We start from the raw sequence: 14356 nt of genomic DNA, 5'->3' as shown, positions 1-14356 counted from the left end.
AGAACGTAAAATGGGTACTCGTAGTCCGAGGAAAATTCCACTTCTCACGGGAAGGCATAGGGCAAAAAAAGTTTGGTATGAAAATAGCTCTAAAGTTGGGCCAAAGAAAATGGATAAACATCCTGTGGTCCGACCAAAGCCAAAATTTATTTTTTGGTGTAAAAGGGTCTTGTTCTTGAGTGAAACGACTACCGAATGCAAAATACAACCCCCTGACTCACATGTAAATTCATTAGACATAGAAAAGCAAGCAAAATCGTATTTATTTATTTATTTATTAAATTAACAAATTATCTGTTAATAATGGTACTTAGTTACTAATGGCGGAAAAAGATAAGTTAAAAGTTAGCTAAATTTAAATGATTATAAATATTGCACGCAATTAGTTTAAGAGAAAGTTCAGGGGATAGGGTTTGACAGAGGGAGTTATAATTATGGCATAAAACCCTAAAAGGTTCATGATCAGCATAATTAGACCTACATATGGGTAGACGGATAGGCCTAAAAGTACGGGTAGGTCTAGATGGAACGGCCAAGTCAATCTGACCCAAGAGAGTTTGGGAGTCAACAGTCCCAAGACGGAGCTTGTGCACGAACATTACGCCATTGCATAATCTGCGATGGTGCAACGACGGCAGGTCAATAAGATTTAGCCTAGACCGGTAGGGTGGCAAGATTCAACCCGAGTCCCAGTTAAAGTTCCGAAGGGAGAAATTAAAAATTGCTTTTGCACGGATTCAATAACAGCCTGCTGCTCTTTATACTGCGGGCTCCACACACAAGAACAATACTCCAATATAGGACGCACTAACGAGATGTACAGTTGTTTCGTAACGTACGGGTCGTCAAACTCCTTGGACCAACGCTTGATGAACGCTAAAACACCCTTAGCTTTATTTACAGTTGCAGCTATATGGGTGTTAAAACACATCTTATGATCAAAAAGGACTCCGAGGTCATTTGAACTCGAAATTCGCTCAAGGACATGATTTCATAGAACATATGGGACAAAATGTGGAGCGCGACCGTAAAATGTCATAAGTTTGCATTTGGAAAGGTTCAGAAAAAGAAGATTAGTTGAACACCACAGATTTTGACATCATCAGCATACATTAGAGTAGTAGAGTATGTTATAACTTGAGGAAGGTCATTCACAAATAAAATAAACAGAAGCGGGCCCAGATGACTTCCCTGTGGCACACCTGAAGTAACATTAACAGTATTTGACAACACGTTAGAAAACAAAACACGTTGAGTACGGTTAGAGAGATAAGACAAAATCCAATCTAGAAGATTCGTTGGGAACCCTAATAAAGAGAGCTTGTGAATAAGCAGAGCATGGTTCACAGAATCGAATGCCTTGCTGAAGTCCGTAAAAACTACATCCGTCTGCAAACCAATTTGAAAACCACGGTGGATTAGGTTAGAAAACTCAAGAAGGTTAGTCGATGTTGAACGATGTCTGAAAAAACCGTGTTGCGACGGAGATATCAAGCTGCAACAAAGCTGTTGCAGTTGCCGGGTGCCCAGGAACTCAAGAAGCTTTGGGATGGCGGAAAGCTTTGCGATACCACGATAGTTTTCAATGTTTGATCTTGAACCTTTTTTGTGAAGCGGAATGATGTAGGACTCATTCCAAATTACTGGGAGACAAGACTGTTCCAAGGAGAGGTTGAAGAGAAAGGTCAAGGGCTTGCAAAGGGACTGGGCACAGTGTTTTAAGATGCAACTTGGTACCTTATCTGGACCCGCTGAAAACGATATGTCCATAGATGACAAACCTTCCAGAACAACGCTTTCCTCGAAAAAGGGCAGAAAAATGCTGTTAGCTTGAGGTAGCTGGTACGGATACGGAGTGGATGCGTTGTAAATATGAGACGAGTACGTTGCTTGGAAAAAGTTAGCGAATAAATTTGCAATACCAACAGCAGAAGCTACTGTTTTGTTCTGGTAATGAAGGGACGGAGGAAAAACGTTTGACTTGCGCTTAGAGTTAACAAACGAATAGAATTTTTTCGGATCACTACGAAAGTTACTACTACATTGTGAAAGGTAATGATTATAACACTGACTATTGATGGCAAGGAACAGAGAGCGAGCGGAGGAGTATAGAGCTAAGGCCAACGTGGAGCCCGACTTCTGGTACTTTTTATAGAGCCGGGATTTATTATTATACCTGTTAGGTATTATATTAATATCTATATACGGTCACACCATCCAAGGGATATAGAATAAAAGAGAATCTTGAAGACAACGCGTGCTTAAGTCTGAGTGTCAATACACTACATAATTGGCGACGAGGATAAAATAAAACGTATTAATATACATACACATGTTAAAAGTGCATATAATATATGAATAGCAACATGACGGAAAATGAAGCACCAACATTCTATCAAATGGCAACAATTGCTGAGTTTTCGCCACACCAAGAAACGTTCTGCATTTGGAAGGAAAAATTCGACATACATTTGTGCGAATTGAATGTGAAAGAGGAAAACACAAAAAAGGCAGTTTTGTGAAGTCGATCGGTACAGCGGCTTACACTGTACTACATAGTTTGTGCAATCCGGTATCACCCGTATCAAAAGCATACAAAGAATTATGTGAAATTTTAAAAACACACTACACACCACCTACACTCATATTCAGAGAAAGAAAAAAATTTCACATGTCCACAAAAAGTGAAGATGAGACTGTAGCGGAGTGGTATGCTCGAGTTAAACAATTGGCATTGGAATGCAAATTTGGCTCAAATCTGGAAGCGTTTGTATTAAACCAATTTGTGATGAGCCTTCCCAACCCTATATATGAAAGAATATGTGAAGAAGACGCAAATCTAACTCTGGCTGATGCACTCAAGAAGGCGATGATCATGGAGACGAAGATCAGCACAAGGAAGACAGAACACAACGTCAACTACATGCATCAAAAGAACGGGACTAGTCAATGGCAGAGGCAAAGAGGCGAGAACAGAGATCAAGCAAAGAGCAACGGCAGAAGTCATTTCAAGGGCAACCGAAACGTGAGTTACAGAGGCGGCAGAAGCGACGGTGACGGCGACGGCGAAAACGACTGCGACGCTGGCAGAGAAAAGAAGCAGCAGCCATGCACACACTGTGGCTGGCGAAATCATAACTCAAACAATTGCAAGTATAAGGCATGCAAATGTCACAGCTGTGGAAAAACAGGTCACTTGGCGAGCATTTGTAAAAATAAATCAAAAAAATCCGTAAATTATGTATCTCAAACAAAACATGACACCTATTCTGATAATAATTTTGATAATGATAATTATAACTTTTCTATCTATAGCGTTGATACAACCTCAACTAATGGAGTATATTATTTACCTGTAAAAATTGATGGAAACATAACGAAAATTGCTTGCGACACTGGTGCACCGTGCACATTGGTTCCAAAAACATTTTACGAAAGCTTAAATACCAGCAGACCACTTAGAAAATGTCTAGTTCCATATGTAGATTACAATGGAGATTCAATCAAAGTTATTGGTGAGTACGATGCAACGATCGAATATCGAGGTCTAAAAAAACAAATTGTTGTTGTTGTAACCAATGCAGTGAGTCCACCTTTGCTAGGTAGAACATTTTTGAGAGCTTTTAATTTTGAGTTAATGCAGGTGAACAATGTGTACGTAAATGAACCAAATTCTGTAATTACAGAACAGATTAAATCGGAGTTTGCTGAAGTTTTTGAGCCTCGTTTAGGTTCATATACTACGAATACGATATCGTTACTATTAAAAGAAGATGCAAAACCAATATTTTTCAAGCCTAGGTCAGTACCATTAGCATGGAAAGAAAAGATTGAAGTGCAGTTACGAAAATTCATAGATGATGGAATTTTAGAGCAAGTTGTTAGTTCTGAATGGGCAACACCTTTGGTACCGATTTTAAAACCAAACGGTGACATACGAATTTGTGGTGACTATAAGGTTACATTAAACCGGTCTTTAGTCGACGTAAAGTATCCACTACCTCGAATAGACGACATTTTTGCAGCGCTTGAAGGGGGTACACTGTATTCAAAACTTGACCTGTCAAATGCTTACAATCAGCTAAATTTAGATGAGCAATCTCAAAATTTGTGTACTTGGAGCACACATATTGGACTATTGAAAGTTAAACGCTTACCATTTGGTATAAAAACTGCAGCAGCTATTTTTCAAAAAACAATGGAAGGGTTGTTTCAGGGTATGCGAGGAGTTGTGGTTTATCAAGATGACATAACAGTTACAGGACGAGATCTTCAAGAACATATTTCAAACCTAAAAGCTGTACTTAGAAAACTGAAATCAGTTGGACTTAAATTAAATGACAAGAAATGTGAGTTCTTTAAATCCAAAATTTGTTACCTAGGATTTTCAATTGACAGGATAGGACTGAGCAAAAACAATGATAGAGTTGCGTGTGTATTGTTTGCACCGGCTCCGGAAAACGTATCACAGCTTAGAGCTTTCATAGGCATGGTAAATTATTATTCAAAGTTTATCAATAATTTCGCTCAGATAATGAGTCCTTTATATGCATTATTAAAGAAAAATACAAAATTTAATTGGACACGCGAATGTCAGAGTGCATATGAAGAGGTAAAGAAAGAAGTAACTTCTGAACAAGTTTTAGTTCACTACAACCCAGATCAACCGTTAGTATTAACGACTGATGCTAGCAGTCATGCAGTTTCAGGTGTTTTATCACATAAATGCAATGAAGATATCAAACCAATAGCATTTGTATCAAGAGCATTATCCAAAAGCGAGCATAATTACAGTACAATCGAGAAAGAGGCCCTGGCTATAGTGTTCTGTGTGAGTAAATTAAGACAGTATCTTTTAGGAAACAAGTTCATCCTTCGAACAGATCACAAACCATTACTAAGCATATTTGGAGACCTGAAAGGACTTCCATTGATGGCCTCTGCACGAATGCAAAGATGGGCACTGACTTTGTCAGGTTTTCAATATACAGTTGAACACATAAAAGGGACCTTAAATATAGCAGATGGACTCTCAAGAATGCGTCAATGGGAAACGGCTGTACCAAACGAAGACTATAATTACATACATTTTATACAGTCCGAAAAGGTGTTCAAAATTAGCTTCAAAGAAATAGCTCGTGAAACACGACGTGACCCAATATTATCAAAAGTTTGTGAGGCAATTAACACTGGTTCGAAGACAAGATTAAAAGGCAGCGAGTTTTCTGCCTACATCTCTAAAACAAATGAACTTTCAGTGGAATATGATTGTATCTTATGGGGACACAGAGTAGTAATTCCAACCAAACTGAGACAAGCTATTTTAGCAGAATTTCATGCATCGCATTTGGGAATAGTAAAAACCAAAATGTTAGCACGTTCTTATGTGTGGTGGCCTTGCATGGATTCTGAAATTGAGAAATTAATTCGAGATTGTATTCCTTGTCAGGAACTACAATCAAGTCCAGAAAAGAGTCTGTTAATACCGTGGAAATCCACAGGAAAGGCTTGGAGTCGAGTACACATAGACTTTGCAGGACCAATTAGAGGTTTTCATTTATTGGTTATTATAGATTCTTATACAAAATGGGCAGAAGTATTCAAAACGAAGGAAATAACTTCATTGTTTACTATCAACAAGCTTAGAGAAGTATTTTGTCGATATGGTTTACCAGACGTGTTAGTTAGTGACAATGGACGACAGTTTACTTCTGATGATTTTAAAACGTTTATGAAAAACAATGGTGTTAATCACATTTTTACTGCTCCAGGACATCCAGCGACTAATGGTCAAGCAGAAAATTTTGTAAAGACTGTTAAGAAATCACTATATGCAAACATAAAGGCTAATGAAAGACAAGATTTTAATACAATTTTAAATAGATTTTTGATCGATTACCGAAATACGATTCATTGTACTACGGGCGAATCTCCTGCTAAATTATTTTTTGGTCGTACACTAAAAACAAGATTTTCGTTGTTAAAACCACCTACGGTCGAAAGCATAATAAATAAAAAACAGACTGAGTGTGTTGTAAATCACAAAGGTAGACGAAGCACAGAATTTTTAAAGGGTCAAAAAGTTATGGTTAGGGACTACAAAAATCCTAACAAAGCAAGCTGGACTCAGGCAACTGTAAAACAACAACTGGGCCCGCGTTCGTATTGTTGTATTTTGGCGAACAATAACAGAGAAATAAAACGTCACCTGGATCAAATTAGAAACCAAAGCACTAACAATCATACATCGCCTAATGCGAAAACACCTGATGTCGAAAGCAATTGTTCAGTAGATGACAATTCCAAAACCAACAATGAACAAATAGTTTCTCAACCAACACCCACCAGGAGAGAGTTGAGACCACGTGAGGCAGGGAAGGTAGTAAAGCGTATTTAACAATAAAATAATATAAAGAAAGGAATTATGAAATCAAATTATGTACAAATTAAACACTGAAACAAATACTAAACAGATTAAGAAGAAAGAAAAATACGAAATCACATAAATTTTATATACGCTAATTAGATTAAGTACACAAATCAAATTGTTATAAGAAAATAGATTTGTAAATGACATGTATATTAAACATCTAAGGAGAGGCGTGTTAGGTATTATATTAATATCTATATACGGTCACACCATCCAAGGGATATAGAATAAAAGAGAATCTTGAAGACAACGCGTGCTTAAGTCTGAGTGTCAATACACTACAATACCCGATACTCAAAATGAGTATTGGGGTATATTAGATTTGTGGTAAAAGTGGATGTGTGTAACGTCCAGAAGGAATCGTTTCCGACCCCATAAAGTATATATATTCTTCATCAGCATCAATAGCCGAGTCGATTGAGCCATGTCTGTCTGTCCGTCTGTCCGTCCCCTTCAAGTGCTCAAAGACTATCAGAGCTAGAGCAATGATGTTTTGGATCCAGACTTGTGATATGTCACTGCTACAAAAATATTTCAAAACTTCGCCCCGCCCACTTCCGCCCCCACAAAGGACGAAAATCTGTGGCATCCACAATTTTAAAGATATGAGAAAACCAAAAACGTAGAATTGTAGAGAATGACCATATCTTTAAGACAGCGGAATCTGAATTGGATCGTATCATTATTATAGCCAGCATCAAGAAAACAATTTCATTTTTTCTCGCCCTGTCTCTCTCTAACACACACGTAGCATAGGCGGCTTTGCTTAGAGTAAAACATTAGCGCCTAGATCTCAGAGACTACAAAAGCTAGAGCAACCAAATTTGGTATCCACACTCCTAATATATCGGACCGAGACGAGTTTGTTTCAAAATTTCGCCACACCCCCTTCCGCCCCCGCAAAGGACGAAAATCTGGGGATATTCAAAAATCTCAGAGACTATTAAGGCTAGAGTAACCAAATTTGGTATCCGCACTCCTGTTAGATCTTACTATAAAACGTGTATCTCAAAATTTCGCCCCACTCCCTTCCGCCCACACAAAGGACGAAAATCTGTTGCATCCACAATATTGCACATTCGAGAAATACTCGAAATGAGTATTGGGGTATATTAGATTTGTGGTAAAAGTGGATGTGTGTAACGTCCAGAAGGAATCGTTTCAGACCCCATAAAGTATATATATATTCTTGATCAGCATCAATAGCCGAGTCGATTGAGCCCTGTCTGTCTGTCCGTCCGTCCGTCTGTCCGTCTGTCCGTCCCCTTCAGCGCCTAGTGCTCAAAGACTATAAGAGCTAGAGCAACGATGTTTTGGATCCAGACTTCTGTGATATGTCACTGCTACAAAAATATTTCAAAACTTCGCCCCGCCCACTTCCGCCCCCACAAAGGACGAAAATCTGTGGCATCCACAATTTTAAAGATATGAGAAAACCAAAAACGTAGAATTGAAGAGAATGACCATATCTTTAAGACTGCGCAATCTGAATTGGATCGTATTATTATTATAGCCAGCATCAAGAAAACAATTTCATTTTTTCTCGCCCTGTCTCTCTCTAACACACACGTAGCATAGGCGGCTTTGCTTAGAGTAAAACATTAGCGCCTAGATCTCAGAGACTACAAAAGCTAGAGCAACCAAATTTGGTATCCACACTCCTCATATATCGGACCGAGACGAGTTTGTTTCAAAATTTCGCCACACCCCCTTCCGCCCCCGCAAAGGACGAAAATCTGGGGATATTCAAAAATCTCAGAGACTATTAAGGCTAGAGTATCCAAATTTGATATCCGCAATCCTGTTAGATCTAACTATAAAACGTGTATCTCAAAATTTCGCCCCACCCCCTTCCGCCCACACAAAGGTCGAAAATCTGTTGCTTCCACAATATTGTACATTCGAGAAAACTAAAAACGCAGAATCATAGATAATGGTTATCTATCAGATTGCTGAATCTGGATCAGATCAGATCATTTTTATAGCCAATAGGAACAAATCAATTTGCAGTGGCTACGCAGCGCCCGACGTCACGCTCAGACTGATTTTCCGTCTCTCTCGCACGCACTCTTTGTCGTGTCGTTTAATATTAGCGGCGTCTGCCGGAGGAGAGTCATACTGACTTAGTATCGGGTATAACCGTAGAGTTTCGGTGTCCGCAGCAACTCACAACGTTCCCCTCGTTATACCCGATACTCAAAATGAGTATTGGGGGATATTAGATTTGTGGTAAAAGTGGATGTGTGTAACGTCCAGAAGGAATCGTTTCCGACCCCATAAAGTATATATATTCTTGATCAGCATCAATAGCCGAGTCGATTGAGCCCTGTCTGTCTGTCCGTCTGTCCGTCCGTCCGTCCGTCCGTCCGTCCGTCCGTCCGTCCGTCCCCTTCAGCGCCTAGTGCTCAAAGACTATAAGAGCTAGAGCAACGATGTTTTGGATCCAGACTTCTGTGATATGTCACTGCTACAAAAATATTTCAAAACTTCGCCCCGCCCACTTCCGCCCCACAAAGGACGAAAATCTGTGGCATCCACATTTTTAAAGATACGATAAAACCAAAGACGCAGAATCGTAGAAGATGACTATATGCTCTAGAGTGTAAAATCTCAACCAGATCGTATAATTATTATAGCCAGAATCAAGAAAACAATTTCATTCTTTCTTGCTCTGTCTCTCTCTAACACACAGGTTTCATTGTCGGCTTTGCCAATTGCAAAATATGAGTTCAAGGATCTCAGAACCTATAAGAGCCAGAGCAACCAAATTTGGTATCCACACTCCTGTGATATCGGACCTGGACCGTTTCGTGTCCAAATTTCGCCACACCCCCTTCCGCCCCCGCAAAAGACGAAAATCTAGGGCATCCACAAATCTCAGAGACTATTAAGGCTAGAGTAACCAAATTTGGTATCCGCACTTCTGTTAGATCTCACTATAAAACGTATATCTCAGAATTTCGCCCCACCCCCTTCCGCCCCCACAAAGAACGAAAATCTGTTGCATCCACAATATTGCACATTCGAGAAAACTAAAAACGCAGAATCATAGATAACGACCATATCTATCAGATTGCTGTTTCTGGACCAGATCAGATAATTTTTATAGCCAAAAGGAACAAATCAATTTGCACTGGCTACGCAGCCCCGACGTCACGCTCAGACTGATTTTCTGTCTCTCTCGCACGCACTCCTTGTCGTGTCGTTTAATATTAGCGGCGTCTGCCGGAGGAAAGCCATACTGAATTAGTATCGGGTATAACTGTAGAGTTGCGGTGTCCGCAGCAACTCACAACGTTCCCCCTCGTTTTAAATTGAATTTGTGAGACTTTGTCTCGAAATGCCGATTAAATATATCAAAATAAAATATACGAATGTAATAAACTTTAATATTTATGTACATATGTATGTACATAAGATATTTTATAATTGAATTCGAAAATTTATGGGTGTTGTCCATGAGAGTATTCAAGGTGCGACCGGCATCTAAATTTTTGCTTTGCAGATTCCCGTCGGAAAGCGCGCGATTGACAATTGATTTGAAATATATGTAAAACCAATTCCATTTATATTTATGCATATTTTTTTAAGTATATACATATATATATTTTCTTATATTGTATATTTAGATACATCATTGTTTTAGTTATAATTAACCAAAAAGTCGAGAACCGACGGCGTTTGCATAATTTTTATACCCGATACTCAAAATGAGTATTGGGGTATATTAGATTTGTGGTAAAAGTGGATGTGTGTAACGTCCAGAAGGAAGCGTTTCCGACCCCATAAAGTATATATATTCTGGATCAGCATCAATAGCCGAGTCGATTGAGCCCTGTCTGTCTGTCCGTCTGTCCGTCTGTCCGTCCGTCCGTCCGTCCGTCTGTCCGTCCCCTTCAGCTCCTAGTGCTCAAAGACTATAAGATCTAGAGCAACGATGTTTTGGATCCAGACTTCTGTGATATGTCACTGCTACAAGTATATTTCAAAACTTCGCCCCGCCCACTTCCGCCCTCACAAAGGACGAAAATCTGTGGCATCCACATTTTTAAAGATACGATAAAACCAAAAACGCAGAATCGTAGAGGATGACTATATGTTCTAGAGTGTAAAATCTCAACCAGATCGTATAATTATTATAGCCAGAATCAAGAAAACAATTTCATTCTTTCTCGCTCTGTCTCTCTCTAACACACAGGTTTCATGGTCTGTTTTGCCAATTGCAAAAGGATCAAGGATCTCAGAACCTATAAGAGCCAGAGCAACCAAATTTGGTATCCACACTCCTGTGATATTGGACCTTGACCGTTTCGTGTCCAAATTTCGCCACACCCCCTTCCGCCCCCGCAAAGGACGAAAATCTGGGGCATCCACAATTTCGACGTTACGAGAAAACTAAAAACGCAGAATCGTAGAAGATGACTATATCTTCTAGAGTGCAAAATCTGAACCAGATTGTATAATTATTATAGCCAGAATCAAGAAAACAATTTCATTTTTTCTCGCCCTGTCTCTCTCTAACACACACGTAGCATAGCCGGCTTTGCTTAGAGTAAAACATTAGCGCCTAGATCTCAGAGACTACAAAAGCAAGAGCGCCCAAACTTGGTATCCACACTCCTAAAATATCGGACCGAGACGAGTTTGTTTAAAACTTTCGCCACACCCCCTTCCGCCCCCGCAAAGGATGAAAATCTGGGGATATTCACAAATCTCAGAGACTATTAAGGCTAGAGTAACTAAATTTGGTATCCGCACTCCTGTTAGATCTCACTATAAAACGTATATCTCAAAATTTCGCCCCACCCCCTTCCGCCCCCACAAAGGACGAAAATCTGTTGCATCCACAATATTGAGGATACGAGAAAACTAAAAACGCAGAATCATAGATAATGATCATATATATCAGATTGCTGAATCTGGATCAGATCAGATCATTTTTATAGCCAAAAGGAACAAATCAATTTGCACTGGCTACGCAGCGCCCGACGTCACGCTCAGACTGATTTTCTGTCTCTCTCGCACGCACTCCTTGTCGTGTCGTTTAATATTAGCGGCGTCTGCCGGAGGAGACCCATACTGACTTAGTATCGGGTATAGCTGTAGAGTTGCGGTCTCCGCAGCAACTCACAACGTTCCCCTCGTTACGGGGACAGACGGACGGACGGACAGACGGACAGACAGCCATGGCTCAATCGACTCGGCTATTGATGCTGATCAAGAATATATATACTTTATGGGGTCGGAAACGATTCCTTTTGGACGTTACCCACATCCACTTTTCCCACAAATCTAATATACCCCAATACTCATTTTGAGTATCGGGTATAACGAGGGGAACGTTGTGAGTTGCTGCGGACACCGCAACTCTACAGTTATACCCAATACTAAGTCAGTATGGCTCTCCACCGGCAGACGCCGCTAATGTTAAACGACACGACAAAGAGTGCGTGCGAGAGAGACAGAAAATCAGTCTGAGCGTGACGTCGGGCGCTGCGTAGCCAGTGCAAATTGATTTGTTCCCTTTGGCTTTAAAAATGATCTGATCTGATCCAGATTCAGCAACCTGATAGATATGATCATTATCTATGATTCTGCGTTTTAGTTTTCTCGTATCTTCAAAATTGTGGATGCCACAGATTTTCGTCCTTTGGGGGGGCCGAAGGAGGTGAGTCGAAATTTTGAGATATACGTTTTATAGTGAGATCTAACAGGAGTGCGGATACCAAATTTGGTTAGTTTAGCGTTAATAGTCTCTGAGATTTGTGGATGCCCCAGATTTTCGTTCTTTGCGGGGGCGGAAGGGGGTGTGGCGAAATTTTGACACAAAACGGTCAAGGTCCGATATAACAGGAGTGTGGATACCAAATTTGGTTGCTCTAGCTCTTATGGGTTGTGAGATCCTTGAACTCATATTTTGCAATTGGCAAAACCGACCATGAAACCTGTGTGTTAGAGAGAGACAGAGCGAGAAAGAATGAAATTGTTTTCTTGAATCTGGCTATAATAATTATACGATCTGGTTCAGATTTTGCACTCTAGAAGATAAAGTCATCTTCTACGATTCTGCGTTTTTAGTTTTCTCGTAACGTCGAAATTGTGGATGCCACAGATTTTCGCCCTTTGTGGGGCGGAAGTGGGCGGGGCAAAGTTTTAAAATATTTTTGTAGCGGTGACATATCACAAAAGTCTGGATCCAAAACATCGTTGCTCTAGCTCTTATAGTCTTTGAGCACTAGGCGCTGAAGGGGACGGACAGACGGACGGACGGGCAGACGGACAGACAGACATGGCTCAATCGACTCGGCTATTGATGCTGATCAAGAATATATGTATATACTTTATGGGGTCGGAAACGATTCCTTCTGGACGTTACACACATCCACTTTTACCACAAATCTAATATACCCCAATACTCATTTTGAGTATCGGGTATAATAAGCAAATAAATGTGTAATTATATTATTGTAATATTTTATATTTTGTGGTATAAATCAAACAAATAACAGCTTTTATTTTATTTCCCGCGCCCTAGTGTACCGTACCGTACGTGCCCATTCTTCATTTATTTTGTGGTGGTAGGTCAGTCCATCAAAACACCCAAAACAAGAACCAAACTCAAATTTCAGTTCTAGCGGCCAGCAATACTAAACACACACACGCAAAGTACGTGAGAATTCATGTGCACCCATACACTAAAACATGCTGGTGGCAAAACAGAACCAGACCTGAGAGAGTTCAAAAAAATCTGAAAAAGCATACAATCACATATTTTTGTCGAAACATATTGGGTGTGTACTAACACATGCAAAGATGTTCTCTCTGCGCTCTCTCTCTCATGATGACGTCACTCTGGGGTACTGAACGCGCTAGCCCATGACATGATGCAATTATACAAGGTGGTCTCGTCGGCAAAAGTTAGTCCCTTAACGTATGCTAGCAATAAGTGCGAGTGAAGGGCACATAGTATAGTGAGTGTGAGTGAGACGGTATATGTTAATGTTGATTAACCCTTAACAGGCCCGTGTCGGGACATAAGGGACATAACAACCTTCATCATCAACAAGCAAGCATGCACTGACGATAAGGGACAACACGAACGAACTTCGGCTCCCGACGAGACCACCTTGTATAATTGCTTCATGGCCCATGAAGGTGAAGGTTGTTCACGGACGAATTTTTTGATACGTTAAGGGACTAACTTTTGCCGACGAGACCACCTTGTATAATTGCATCATGCGCTAGCCAGTGTGTGACGCTTTCGTTGTATGAACTGGCACATCTATATACTGTATGGTTAGTGGCAGAACTAAGGGTTTTAGTTAGCCAGTACTATTCAAGGGAATAAAGAAATTGAGCAATTGGAACGACCATCCCCTTTCGATTTTTTGTGTGACCTATTTCGCTAAAATGCAATAAAAGCCAGTGGTTAAAATAAGCCAGTTAGGTAGAAAATTCATTCATTAATCGGATAAAATTAAGTGGGCATGACTAAATGTTTTATCCACCTAGTAATATTCGACGGAACATCAAAATTGAGCAATATGCTTTCCAATATTCGACGGAGAACGATTAACCCATTGCAAGCCAAGGGGGTATTTTAATTTTCCACCGAAAATAATGAATATTTAATAATGTTAGCGTAGTTGAGGTGAAAGTTAGCGTGGTTATTTTTAAGTTCAGAAGAAACATGGAATGAATCTACAAGAAGAATTTTCAAGCGTTAATATATTCCGCCATTTACCTCAAGTAGTTGAACTTTTTAAGTAGAGGGGGCTTATGTGGGCTAAGTTCGATTTCTTATCGATAAGAATTCAGGTAAATAGAACGTGCGGTTTTTCTTTTTGTGCGATGTAATTATGAAATTTCCGTTTATTAACTCAAAGCAAGCTCTGAAATAGTTGAAGAGACAGATTCTCAGTATAA

The sequence above is a fragment of the Drosophila miranda genome (genome assembly GCF_003369915.1).
Source record: "Drosophila miranda strain MSH22 chromosome Y unlocalized genomic scaffold, D.miranda_PacBio2.1 Contig_Y1_pilon, whole genome shotgun sequence".
NCBI lineage: Eukaryota > Metazoa > Arthropoda > Insecta > Diptera > Drosophilidae > Drosophila > Drosophila miranda.
This window is presented reverse-complemented; position numbering follows the sequence as displayed.